The 13,701-nt window shown below is 39.0% G+C and overlaps 1 pseudogene; it reads left to right on the forward strand.

Annotated features, from left to right (window-relative positions):
- The first annotated feature begins 452 nt into the window (after window positions 1-452).
- On the forward strand, window positions 453-11,740 carry LOC130028687 (cyclin-C-like; annotated as a pseudogene).
- Window positions 11,741-13,701: the final 1,961 nt, after the last annotated feature.

Raw genomic sequence — 13,701 nt, forward strand, 5'->3', positions numbered from 1 at the left:
GTTCTGAAGTTGGTTTTATTTTAATTAAAATAACAAGTACATAAGTTGTTTTGACCACCAGATTCAGGTCCCAGGACTTCTACTTCTATCTTTTAGTTGTCATCCTCTGTAGTCTGTGTGTTTCTATTGTGTGATATCCTGTGCATTGGAAGGGTCATGACCTTTCCCTGATATTAGGTTCGGCAATTCACCTATCATGGTCCCTGTGGCCAATCCCGTCTCTGGCTCTAGGAACTTTCCTGAGTCCTAGCCCAGAGACTGCAGTCTCGTCACACTCTGGTGAATGAATCTGGAATATGATGATCAATTCCACCAGTTCATTTAATTCAGTCAACATTTACTGGTTTGAGTTATGTCCCAGGCACTTTGGTAGGTACTGGAAAGATATAAAAAGGAAAGTACTCTCAGTTTAAAGGGTGTGACAGAAATATAAATAGCCATAATACCGTGTGATGAACACTTTAGCAGGAGAATGTGCAAAGTGCTATGGAAACTCAGATGAGGTGAGTGACTAATTCCTTCTGAGAAGGGTCAGGAAGAGTCATAGAAAATCGTTTACATTTAGAAGGTGATTAAAAGTTCTATCCAAATTCAAGGGGAGAGTGCAAGAAAGCAAAGCTGACACACAGTGAGAAGAGTGGGAGTATTCTCTGTGTTCATGCTACTTGAGGTGGAAAGCCTGGTGGGCCACAAACGAAAATTTTTCCAGGTATGATTGTTCACAAAACTATTGAGAATTCAAATTTTAAGCCCCACTTTATACTTCATGATTTACAATCTCAGGTGTTGAGTCTAAGCAATTTTTATTCTTAGCAAGTGCTCTAGTTGATTCTTAAGCTAATCAAAACAGTGGTTCTCTATCTTAGTGATAAGAGTGGTATAGTCACGGGTGAGATGGGGTTTTACAAAATATTGGTGCCTGAGTCACACTTTCAGAGATTCTTATGTAATGAGGATTTGTGCTTTTAAATGTCCCCTAATGATTCTAATGTGAAGAACCACTGCCTCCAATTTGAGAACCATAGAGCTAGGGCTTCAGGTACTTGGAAAGTTGTATGAGGTATGAAAGAGAGGCATAGGACGTTCATGAAAAGTTTTCCATACCAAGTTGGAGAGTCAGCTTAGAGTCATTAGATGACAGAGTGGTTGGGGGTGTGGCTCCTAGAAGCTCATGTTTCTATTTATGTCTCACTAAACAGTGGTATTAGGAAACAAGACCCAATCTATTTTGCAAACCCTTTGTGTTGGGAGAAGGAATGCTCTCCTGGGAGCTTCTCAGCCTGAAGTAGCTAAGCTGTGTCCTCAAAATAACAGTACTTCTTGGTAACTGAGCATTGAATATTCTTGTTGCTTTCTTCAGAGTTGCAATGGGTATCTATCCTGGGTCTACTGCAAAGACACTTCTGCAATCCAAGTCACTTCTGAATCATGTTAAGCTTCAAAGAGGTTGATTTACAGGGAGATTGCTGGAATTTCACATTAGCAATCTCCATTAGGTTAAAATGTTAGAAGTATAAACTTCAACCAAGTACCTGCTATTTATGAATGAAAGGGAATGTGCTGTGTGGATTCTAATACTTTCAGAGAACAGAAGAGTTTTGAAATAGACCACAATGACATGGAAGAAGTGTTAGGAGATTAAGGAAAAGGTATAAGAAAATAGCCAGTAAGCACACCATACTTAAGTTCTGAGACCTTAGTTGCCAACTTATCAAGAGAGTTTATATACTGCATGAGTATAGATGAGAGGGAGAAGGCAAGGAGGTCTGTGTTCAAAGTCTACTGCAAGAGATATCTGAAGGCCAGTGAGGTCTTATAGTATCCTCAGTGTCTCTTCTATTTTTTCTATATTTCTTCCTCTTCTTTATCCTACAACCCTCATTACATCATACTTAGTGGTTTATCAAAGTCCCAGGAACTACCATAAGACTCTGCTAGGAACTGGAGAGATAGTACAGTGGGTAGGGTGTTTGCCTTATACATGGCTGATTGGGTTTGATCCCCGGCACCCCATATGTACCCTACATCCTGAGCACAGAGGCAGGAGTAAGCCTTGAGCACTACTGGGTGGGACCCACAAACAAAAGCAAACAAAATAAAAAGTCTGCTAGGCTCAAGTCTAATAAGCACATGAGTCACATTTTTTTGTTATGATTTAGAACTGATGGTCATGAGACTTCTTGAGTTTGACTCTTAGAACGGAGAAAAATGTGGGTTATTCCTTGATCCAATCCCATCCATTTGTAGAAAGAACGCACAGGGTCAGAGAAGAGAGGTGGCTGCACAAGAGAGTTTGCACGGCTAGTCTGTGATAGGATTAAGAAAGATCTGTGATTCAATTTTTAAAAAATGAATAAAAATAATTTAAAAAAATCTGTCTTCTAAATTTCTCTGAAATGATCTACTGGGTCTATGACACCACATTGTTGTCACAACAACAAATTTTTGTGATGAGCAGTAAAGTTCACAATCATCATGTTTGTTTAGTTCCTACAGCCACTTTGTAAGAATGCCTCAGTCATTAGTTCCTCATGTTTGCTAAGTTGGCTGGAGAAGAAAAGTACTTGTTTAAAAAAAATGCAACTTTTGGGAGCTAGAGAGGTAGTACAAAAGGTAAAGCCTGCATATAGCTCTTATGGTAAAAGTCCTCTTTCAAATCCCCAACACCACATATGGTCCCCTGAGCTTTGCCAGGGGTCACTCTAAAGCACTGTTGGGTATGGCCAGGAGGTTGAAATAAAATTTATTAAAAATTCATGGAAAAGGATGGTGAAATTTACAATACTGACAATTTTATGTGTATATAATTTAGGTCATCAAGTGGGAATTCCAGTAGTAGATTTGACTACTTTTTATGCCATGTTTTAGAGTCCCAGAAACATTAGCCTGGATTATGGAAAGACCTGCTTGGTTTGATGGTTGAGCTTAGTAAAGAAGATTATGTGGTTATATTTTGGGGTGCTTTGGCCTTTGTTTCACTTCCTCTTAATGTCTTCTGACTTTGTTGGTGTTCTCATACTAGGATGTGGGAAATGAGCTCATTGCTTCTCTCACAAAGTCATGCAATGGGGATTTGGCTATGGATTTATGGAACCTAGGAGCCCAGCATAAATTCTAAACTAGTGTCTGTCACCTAGCAGACACCCAAGATTATTTGTTGAAGCGAGTTAAGATGAAGTCTGTAACACTGCACTAATTACTATGAGGATAGCCTTGAACAAGCTGTTTCCAGTTTCCAAGCTTACTCTTTTCTCCTACAAAATACAGAGACAAGAACCAGACAGCCTCGATGTTCCTTTCCACTAAGAGATTATATATATGTTTTGGCATCTATTTTTCAAAAAATCCCAGAAATTTGGACCTGGAAGTGACTTTGAAGGTCAATTTGCCCAACCCACAGCTTGTTCAAGAAAAAGCCAGACTATTCGAAGAAGTAGATATTTGGCAACTTTGTGGTTTGTGTAATAGAGAAAGTCAGCCAAAAAGAATAATTCAGATTAGAAATCATTTGGGGGCCAGAATAATTTTATTTTGCTCAATAGCATTAAGTTAATGAGAAATTGGAACATCTCTATTTTCTTTGATTTTCATTCTTGCTGCCTCCTGATGTACAACTTATAAACAGTGCAATGAACAGATATCAAATATGCAGCATAATAAATTCTTGTATATGTACACATACATGTAGATTTCCAGGCAACTATCCCTCATCAAGATATAAAACATTTCAATAATTTGAGAAAGCTCCCTCATGCCTTCTTCTAAGAGGGGTATCTTCACCTAAGAACCAGAAATCTAATTTATCACCACAGACTTGCTTTACCCACTACCTGAGTTGTAAATAAATGGAATTACATAATATATAACCTGTTGTGTCTGATTCTTGGTCAAAATTATGCCTGAGGTCCAACTGTGTTGTTGCATTTATCTGTAGCTTTTAAAAAATTTATATGCCTGAATTGTATGACTATATCACATTTTAAAACTAGAATTTGCCAATGTAGAATATTAATTACAACTTAAGAGAAAAAGTCAGAAGCCTTGGATTCCGGTAATAATTTCACCACTAGACAGCTATGTGTTCTTCTCACTGGGCCTATTCTCTTTATTTGTGATTGAAGAGCTTATAATAATAACTAGAAATTTTTCTAACTCCAAGTTCAATACATAGTATTTGAATCACAGACTCTATAAGTAATTGGAAAGTGAGCACATCATTTGTCTGACAGAGAACTGATACCTAGAATGCAGCAGGGGATAGAGAGGCAGTGCAAGAGTTATGCCTTTTTCTTGTACGTGATTGCTTAAACCGTCTGACCCTGGATTGGTCCCTGGCACACATATGGTTCCCTGCCAAAGGTTATTCCATAGAGGAAAGCCAGAAATACCTCCCTAGCATTGCTCAATGTGCTGCCCCGCAACAATAAATGCATATATGATTATTATAAATCTGCCATTAAAAATGAAATACATTCCTGCATGAAATAGGCTGTGTCTCTTATTGTTGTGAGGAAAAAGAAATTATTAGACTGAGAAGTTGTGGGATGCCATGACATTGTTGGATGCTATGAATAAATTTAGACACAAACATTTGGCCACCTTTGTGCTGCAGAAACTTACTTGAAAATAAGATTGAGCTTTTATTTTTTGGACAAGGAAGATGCCACACATCTATGTACACAGTTTTACAATACATCAATGTACACAAAAGAATTCCATAAACTGTAAAGATCTGTGCAAATGAAAGATATTATTCCAGATACAATAGGATGCACCTGACCTCAACTCCCATTCATCCCTGTTGCAGGTGTAACAACCAACAAAGGTATTTTCCTTTGCCATGACCCTGGCAACCCAACATTCAAATAACAGCTGTGACTTTCATGGAAACTTTTGAGTGGCTACACAAGGTGTATGCTGAATGCGTAGCAACAGACAGACTTTCATTTTGGGCCGCCACTTTATTATTTCCTCAGACTTTGAAAAAGGAGAGTTTTAACAGACCTCTTGGAAGTGACCCTTGTTTTTGTCCCCACCTGTTCGCAGTTACTGTCACAGAATGCGTCATCCCTCCCACGCGCACAGTGAGAAAACAACTTGGCCATCCAGAGCAAAAAGTGTGTTTTGCTGTGTCAGGGATATAGGAGTCTGCATATGGTTCATTGTCTATTTTCCAGTGGGGCCCCCTCCCTCATTGGGAGGTACTGGATTTTCCTGGCCAGAGAGCCTGCCTGGGATCCTTATCATTTCAGCAAAATAAGTTAGCAAGAGAGGCCACTACAGAACAGCATTTTGCCAGAATGCTTGTGGTCTCTGCCTTGCCCTTTTAAAAGATTTTGCAACTCTTGTCTGGTCTTGTCTTAGCAGGGTGAGAAATTGTCCCATCAACGTAATCAATCCAGATTGGTCAACCAAAGGGAATTTGCTTGCTCACTCATATTTTCTGCCCAGATCTACTTGGACAAGGATACCTCCATAGCTCTACCCCTGACTGGGGCGAGCATTAGGCATTTTCTTTCTGCATTATGTATTGATGTGCTGTGGACTTTGACTTTAACCAGTATTATTTTCCTTATGATAATAGATTTAGTGGCTCTGTAATAACAAGCAAACACATGCATAGGGACACAGACAATTAATCCAAATACTGTACTTGTAGACTGAAAAGTGTCTCAGAGTTCAGAAAACTTAGATTTTAATTGTGAATTTGTCACAATGCCTGGACGATAAGCCTCAACTTCTCTATTAGCAAAATGGGATTAAACAAACCTTCATTGCTTTGGGGATTCTTGAGGGCAACAGGGAGAACGCACAGCCACCTAGTACCTCATAAACCGAGACAAAGAAAAACTAAGACCTCAAACTCCTTTCTTTCTAGTGCTAAGGAGACCTATGCCCAAGAATTGCATCTGCAGATTTGAGGAAGAGGCAAAACAAATGAAATGAAGGAGACAGAACGTCCATGTGAGTCGGTCAGTTTTGGTTGTTTCTTAAACTGAGTTAAGTATCTGTAGAAGTGAAGATTTATTGCTAAAAAGAAAAAAATTAAATACTGACTTCTCTTTATATTTTCAAAGTTCCTGCCTGTTGCACCCAAATCATCAGTATTGCTTTGAGTAGTAAAGTGAAAAAGGAAGAAGTGAATAAAATAGGTTCGTGGAGCCCAAAAAGAGGCTTATATCAGTGTCATAAGACTTTTAATTGTTCAGACAGAATCAGTTTTGCTGAGGGAGACAGAGCCTTTAGAATTCAAAAGGAAGCTATTTAAGGAAGTAGTCTGTCAGCTAGCACATAAAATCAGGTGACAACAGGTAGAGGGGAGAGCCAGGTTATCAGGTTCTACACTTTGGTAAATGGGTGATGGTCCCAAGATGGTCTGACTCTCTATCTCTAACAGGGCAGAGAGAGGTGATGAGCAGTGGATTGAGTTGAGTAGATCAAACTGATGGGACCAGATGGAAGGGCAAATCTGAGCCAGAGGTAATTCTGCCCTGCCACATGTTATATGGCCACCCACTACCAGAAGTAATATGGGAACACTTTTATCTGCTTTCTTGGTGAGGTCCTTCAGCAAAGAGCTCACTACTGGTTTGTCCCCTATGAACGGTCAACAGAAGTAAAACCCTATCACACCCTATCACTTGGGGAAGTTTTCTTCAGAACTCCAAATGAGTCACTCCTGTGACCATTTCTATTTGATATGGTCAAGAACACTACTAAATATCACAAGACACAGTTATGGTCCCCAGAAACTAGAGATTAGGGTGGTGAAGATGCCCTGAGTATTTTTCTTGGAGTATTCCAGTCACCTTCATTCTAAGATATAATTTTAATTTTATGAGGTGATAGGGAAAGTGGGTAAGAGTGTAAATTCTAGGGCCAGGCTGACTAAATGCTTTCTATCCTGTATCTATCTTCTAATTTGCTGAGAAAATTGAAGATTTATAAAAATCCTCATGCCATGCTTTCTTTCTGGAAGCGTGCGGCCACAAATGTGGCCGCACAACATCTTATTATCTCGTTGTTACATTGGACAACCTGGCAGGCTAACAAATGTATCCTGCCCACATTGCAGAGTCTGGCAAACTCCCCATGGGGTACCCAATATACCAAATCCCAGCAACAATGATGGGTCTCATTCTCCTACCCCTGAAAGAGCCTTGAATATAGCACTTTTAAAAATCTCAGGGCTAGGATGAAGGAGACGTTATTGGTGCCTGCTCGAGGCAATAGATGAACAACAGGATGATAATGATTGTGATCATGATGCTTTTTTCATCTGCCAGATGGCATAATGGTATCTACCCCAGAGGCTAGCCATCAATTAGGGATTTATTTGTGAAAGATTTAGATCAAAATCTCACACATAAGTTCAATAATTGTTATCACCATTCTTACTGTCTGTGTTTAGTCACACCAAAGCAAATTGGTGTGGGGTGTGTGTGTGGGGGAGGGGTGTCTATTCATGTTGATGTAGAAAAAACTGATAGACTCTGACAGGTATTCACAATAACCAAGAGGGATTTAAATTTTAACTTTCTCAAGTGTGTGGGATTATTAGTTTAATTTCACATGTACTCATTTGTATAATCACTCTAGAATAATTCTTTTTCACATCACTGAAACCTCAATTCGTCTATTTTAATAGTTCTTTTTCCTTGATCTGATTTGGGGACCTGGGCCAACTTCTTGAGTGTATTTTCTACTGCTGGCAATTCTGAGCCCTGAAGAAGGCCATAAAATGCATGGTATATGGGTTTAATAATATCAGGGGAAATTTTCAGTTAATCCCTTGGACTGTGGGCATATTCAGGATCCAAAGGCCAGACCAAAACGGCACGAAAAGAAACAGAGAACTGGTGATTATCTGATGAATTTGGGTCATGTGAAAAGCCAAACCAAATTACTTTAGCCAAGGAAAAAATTATTTTTTCTCTTCACATGAATTAGTAGTTTTGGTCAAATTTTGCTGGGGTCCCCCTTCCCCTCTTGCTTTAATCTACCAGGTATTTCCTAGAAACTATCATGTTGTGGGAAAAATACAAAGGCAATGGTTTTGAGGGAAAGGACAGTTATCCACTGATGCAGTATTATTTGGGGGGGATTTCTGGTCTTTTAAAAAATTTACTTTACATTTTTTTCTTTGATTTTTATTAAAAACACTGATTTACACTGTGATTTACAAAATTGTTCATTACACAGTTATTTCAAGCATTTAATGTTCCAACACCACCAGTGTGACCTTCCCTCCAGATTTCTGGTCTTATTTCCAATGTATGGAAAATTGAAGCAAGCTTAGATGGTACTTAGATGATACAGCTGTCATAAATCCAATAAGCTCTTAGAGTTTCTGATATTCAACAAAATCTTAAAGCTTCCATTAATTTGTGAAATAAATGTTTTGCAATGGATGCTTCTTTGTGTCTCTTTTAGTTATAAATTGTATTTTGTTACAAATATGTATTTCTAAGAAAATAAAGGGAAAACACTTTTAATTTTTCAGTTTGGGGTCATTTATTATATTTTTAGTAGAGGACTTCACTGTATTCCCCACCTAGGAAATCTTAATGGAAATTGTGTGCTTCAACCTACAGTCTATAAAATCTCATTAAATTGTGCAATGCAAATTTGCCACATTGTCACCTACCTGACCTTTTACTACCTTGCAACCCAGAGTGAAGTGACATTATCCCAACTCAGATGGAATGCCCACATATTTTACTGTGCTCTCACTAAGAAAACTCTCTAAGTCAAAATTTCAGCTAATCTAAGTCAGTTTTTAAGCAAAGTGCATAACCAGAAATTGGCACAAACACTTGTGTATCATCCTTTCCATATTCAAAAGCTGTCTGAGACTCATTTGATTAAGCATAAAAATAACTCTGCAAATGCCATTAGAAAGACTGATGAACATTCCATGTCTGGTCCCTTGCATTTGTATTCTAGGCTTGAATTATTAAGTCATTGCTAAATAGTTTCTCTTGTAAGAACCTGATCATGCTCTCTTGAGTCTGAAAGAATTATTTTCATATTGAAGTGAGAAGGTTTAATTTTTCTATTTCCATTCAAAGGAAACAGCTGGTAAGTTCAGGAAGGCCAGCACAGTTTATTTGGCTACCTAATCTCCACTTGCTTCTTTGGTTAATAGAGCATCTTTATTCCAAACAGGGCTGTGCCAAATATCCTCAATAAACTGAGTTGTGATTAGAAAAGGATAAATGACACTTTATTTCATATGCGGCTCCTTCCAAGCTTCCATACTCCTCTTTAAGCTTTCCTCTTACACAACTTTTCCTTGGCCTTGGGCATTTCTTCTCTCTGGCAGCTCTTCAACTTGGAAGGTGCAAAATGTTTGTCAAGTCTTATCAATTATACTGAAGGCATCCTATTCTCATCCCTAGCTTGGGCTCAATTGTTGTCCATTTATTTATCCACTCAATAAACACTAATTCTTGCAAATGAAAAGGTCCTATATGTTTTAGAGTCACACAGTTATTTCATAATTTACCTGGTTCAAAAATGGGAATCCTCTTTCACAGTTTCATATTTGTATCTCTGTTAGAAGATGATTTCCAAGTCAAAAAAGACCAAAACACATGTAACTTCTGGTAGAGTGGGCTCTAAATATGGACACATATTGACTACTGAAGTTTTATTTGAGAAGCTGATTAAAAATAAAGATTTTGTAGTATTCATTTCCAGTAGCCTTGAACCAGTTTGGATATAGCTCTTGGGATTCTTATGTGTGGCTATATTTGTCCTTCTCTACAAATTTATTAAGCTATTTGTTGCTAGTTGAGCCTTCTGTGTTATTGTTTTTGTTTGTTGAGTTTATTGGCTTCTATGTTACTTTCCCATCTAATTTGTTGTGCTCCTCCTGGAATCTTGGTACTGAGGAATTAGTACTGTGTCTGGAGACTTCAGGATCTATAGTGTGGGTCAGTGAGTTGACAAGGGGTCCTCTGTGGGAGGTGGTCACGGATTGTGGGGCTTCTGGAAATACAGAGAATGAGGGGAGGCTGCCCACCTTGACTCCAAGAAGACACCAGAGTTCTCAGTCTGGGAACCGGGATACCTGAAGTTACTCACAGTTTGGCATCTGCGCAGAACATGTAAGAAGAGGTGGGATTGAACCCCTCAGTAGCAGCAGCTGTGGAGGTAGGTGCAGCTGCTGGTGCTTCTTCAGGGTGGGTACATGGCCCACCTGTCTCCCGAGGATGCTCCAGAGTTTTTAGCCACAGTAAACCTTTATTAAGGGTTTATTATGTGTCAGAGACTTCTGTAAGCAGCTGGGAATTTTCGTGAGACCAACTGACGTCACTATCTGTGCAAGACAAATGAGAAGTGTGACGGGGCAAATTCCTTAAAACATCAGACACAATTTGCTGCTTAAAAGGTCAAAACAAATATTGTGGCTTCAGGCATGAGATCCCCATCTTCAACGTGGAGGTAATCACGATGTATGATTATAAATGATAGATAGGAATAGTTTCTGCCAACCCAAGTTGGATTCCCCCACCCCTCTTGGCAAGCTCCCGAGAGTATCTTGCCCAGACAGCAAAGCCTGGCAAGCTACCCATGATGTATACACAGTAACAATAAGTCTCACAATGGAGACATTACTGGGCCCGCTCGAGCAAATCAATGAGCAATGGGAGGGCAGTGCTACAGGAACAGTTTACACAGCGGAGTGTTGCTGTTCTACATAAACAGAATAAGAGAATGAGATGCCATCCTCTTCTGTTGCCTTTATGAGCAACGCAAGCTGATTGAATTGAGGAGCACAGCAACCATCTACAGGGCAGAGTGGGTCAACGGTTGCTCCATGGGCCTCACCGCAGGCTGGTGCTTTAAAAAAAATTTTTTTTTAAATTAGGGCAAGCCATGTTCCACAGCAGGGAACTTTTGGCAGAGCTCCCACTGTTTACCATAAATTTTGAATAAACAAGAGCTGTTCAGGGAATTCCATAAGGACTTAAAAATTTCTTTGGGAGGAAGAATATTGGAAATTACAAATATTTTAATAAATCTTATTATGGCATTTTGTGAACATCTTAAGATAACAAGTGATTGTCACTGCTAGTCTATTTCAAGGGATTCTGTTCTAGATATTCTCTGAAAAGTGTAGATCCTGTATTAATAGCTCCTACAGGTGTATGTTTAGCATACGAAGTAGAGGAATTTAGAGTGGTCTCAAACACAAGATTGATTGCTGTTTCTGTTGCTTGTATTAAAAGCTAGATTTTCTTAGGCCTTTCCAAAGGAATTCCCTTAGAGGGTGACCCATAGACTAGAAAGTGAATTTTGTCTTTTAGAACTAATGGATTGTTGTTTGTATCATCCTTATGAATCTTTGCTTCTGTATGTGCAGAACATGGGCCAAGAGGATGTGTTGCTTCTCCTTGCATGGATGATAGTGAGTGATGCCACAGGATGAGTCTTCACCTACTTGTTGTCGTTCATGAATTCACCTTACACGATAATTTTAGCTGACCTACATGTAGCCCTGTGTGGTATAGCAGAAGGATGCCAGGTTGTGATTCACTGAGCTTTCTGTGAATATGGAAAAATTTTGGAAATAATCAACACCATTTTAAAACTATATGAACAGTGGAAGAACTTTGATGAGAGAAAAGAGATGGCAACTATTCTAAGTAAGAAGCCAAAACCAAAACCTCCTCCAAATAGGAATTCCCTGAGCGATTCTCCACTAGTGGCAGAGTCTGAAGCTGCAAGATGATGATGGGCAAGATAAGGCAATAATCCCATTTCCACAGTTACTGGTATTCTTATTTTTAGTCATTTTAATTTTATTTTAAATATGTGGCATTTTCCAGAAAGTCACCACACTTATGACTTAGAATGGCTTGCTTTTTTTCACTTATGGTTTTATTATGCCTTTGAACAGTTTTTACTCTTTTTATTTAGTAAAATACTTCTTGATTTTCATGAATACTAGCCATAAGATTTTGTTTAAGATTTGATTTTATGGAAAATTTGCCCAGAATTTCTAATCTATGTTGAGTGATACCTGTAACAGCAATGAAATGTCATGCCCTTACTTAAATTTGTTGAATCTGTTTGGACATTGACTTTCAGAATGCTTGTGTTAGGGCACTAGGTTACATAAGAGTAAAAAAATAAAACAAAATAAAAATTTTGAAGTGTTTTAAATGGAATCACCATGAGATACATAGTTACAAAGTTGTTCATGCTTGATTTCAGTCATACAATGTTCCAACACCCATCTCTTCACCAGTGTAAATTTCCCACCACAAAAGTCCTGAGTTCCTTCCCTTCACCCCATTCCCCGTCATCTGACTCTATGGCAGGCACTTTTGTTTTTTCTCTCTCCTCTTCGTTCTCTCTCTTTCCTTTTTTAGCAATATAGTTTGCAATACAGGTATTGAAAGGCTATGTTTGTCTCTTTACATCCTTTCAGCATTCAATTCTTGTACAGAGTGATCATTTCCAAATATCATTGTCATAGTGGTCTCTTCTCTATTCTAACTCTTCCTTCTCCTCCCCCCACCACACACAGCACTTATGGCAAGCTTCCAACTGTGGACCAGTCTTGCTGGTTCCTGTTTCTACTGTCCGTGGATATTAGTATCATATTATTTTTTCATAACACACACATGAGTGCGATCATATTATGGAGATGTTTAGACATGACTATGCACTAAAAGAACTTTTATTCATCATTGGAAAATAGGTAGTGCTCCCTCAGTAAATCTACTATGTTCACTTCATTACTTTAAAAGGAATCTATCAGACTGTTCATGAGCTGGGGGAGAAGGCAGTTGGAATAGAGAAGGGATCACTAAGTCATTGATGGTTGGAGGGATTGCTCAGGATGGGAGATGTGTGCTGAAAGTAGATAAAGGATCAAACATGATGGCCTCTCAGTATCTGTACTGCAAACCATAATGCCCAAAAGTAGAGAGAGAGTAAGAAGGAAATTGTCTGCCACAGAGGGACCAGGAGGGGTGGGTTGGCAGGGGGTGGGGGAATACGGGGAACATTGGTGGTAGAAAATGTACACTGGAGGAGGGATTGGTGTTCAATTGTTGTATTACTGAAATTCAAACAGCTTTGTAACTGTATCTCACGGTGATTCAATCATAAATAAATAAATAAATAATAAAAGGGATCGGGTCTGGAATGATAGTACAATGGGGAGGGTGTTTGCCTTGCATGCAGCCAACCCAGGTTCAATTCCCAGCATCCCATATGGTCCCCTGAGCACCACTAGGAGTAATTTCTGAGTGCAGAGCCAGGAGTAACCACTGTGCATCACCGGGTGTGACCCCAAAAGCAAAATAAATAAAAATAAAAGGGATCTATCAAGATTGATATATTATGTCCTGCTGCATGCATCATTCTTTGATTCTGGCATTAGTGTATTTGGTTAGGCAGACTGCTAGAGTAGCAGTGTGTAGATCAGTCTGGAATGAGTTGGATGCAGAGATCTTACCAAATTGTTGTTTGAGAGATGTCAGGATAGTTGTATGAGAATAGAAGGGAGGAAGGAAAGAGAGACAAGGCTACAGAGGAAGTCATGGAAGACTTGGCAAAGGATGAGCTGTGAGGAAAGATAAAGATGTCTCACTTCCCAACTCTGGAAAGTTGGAACAGAGTCATGTCCAAAGTAGAAGAGCCAAACTGTAGAGCAGCCCTGGGAGGAGAAAGGGAACATTC

This window comes from Sorex fumeus, unplaced genomic scaffold, assembly GCF_029834395.1.
Source record: "Sorex fumeus unplaced genomic scaffold, SorFum_2.1 ptg000003l, whole genome shotgun sequence".
In the NCBI taxonomy this organism is placed as follows: domain Eukaryota; kingdom Metazoa; phylum Chordata; class Mammalia; order Eulipotyphla; family Soricidae; genus Sorex; species Sorex fumeus.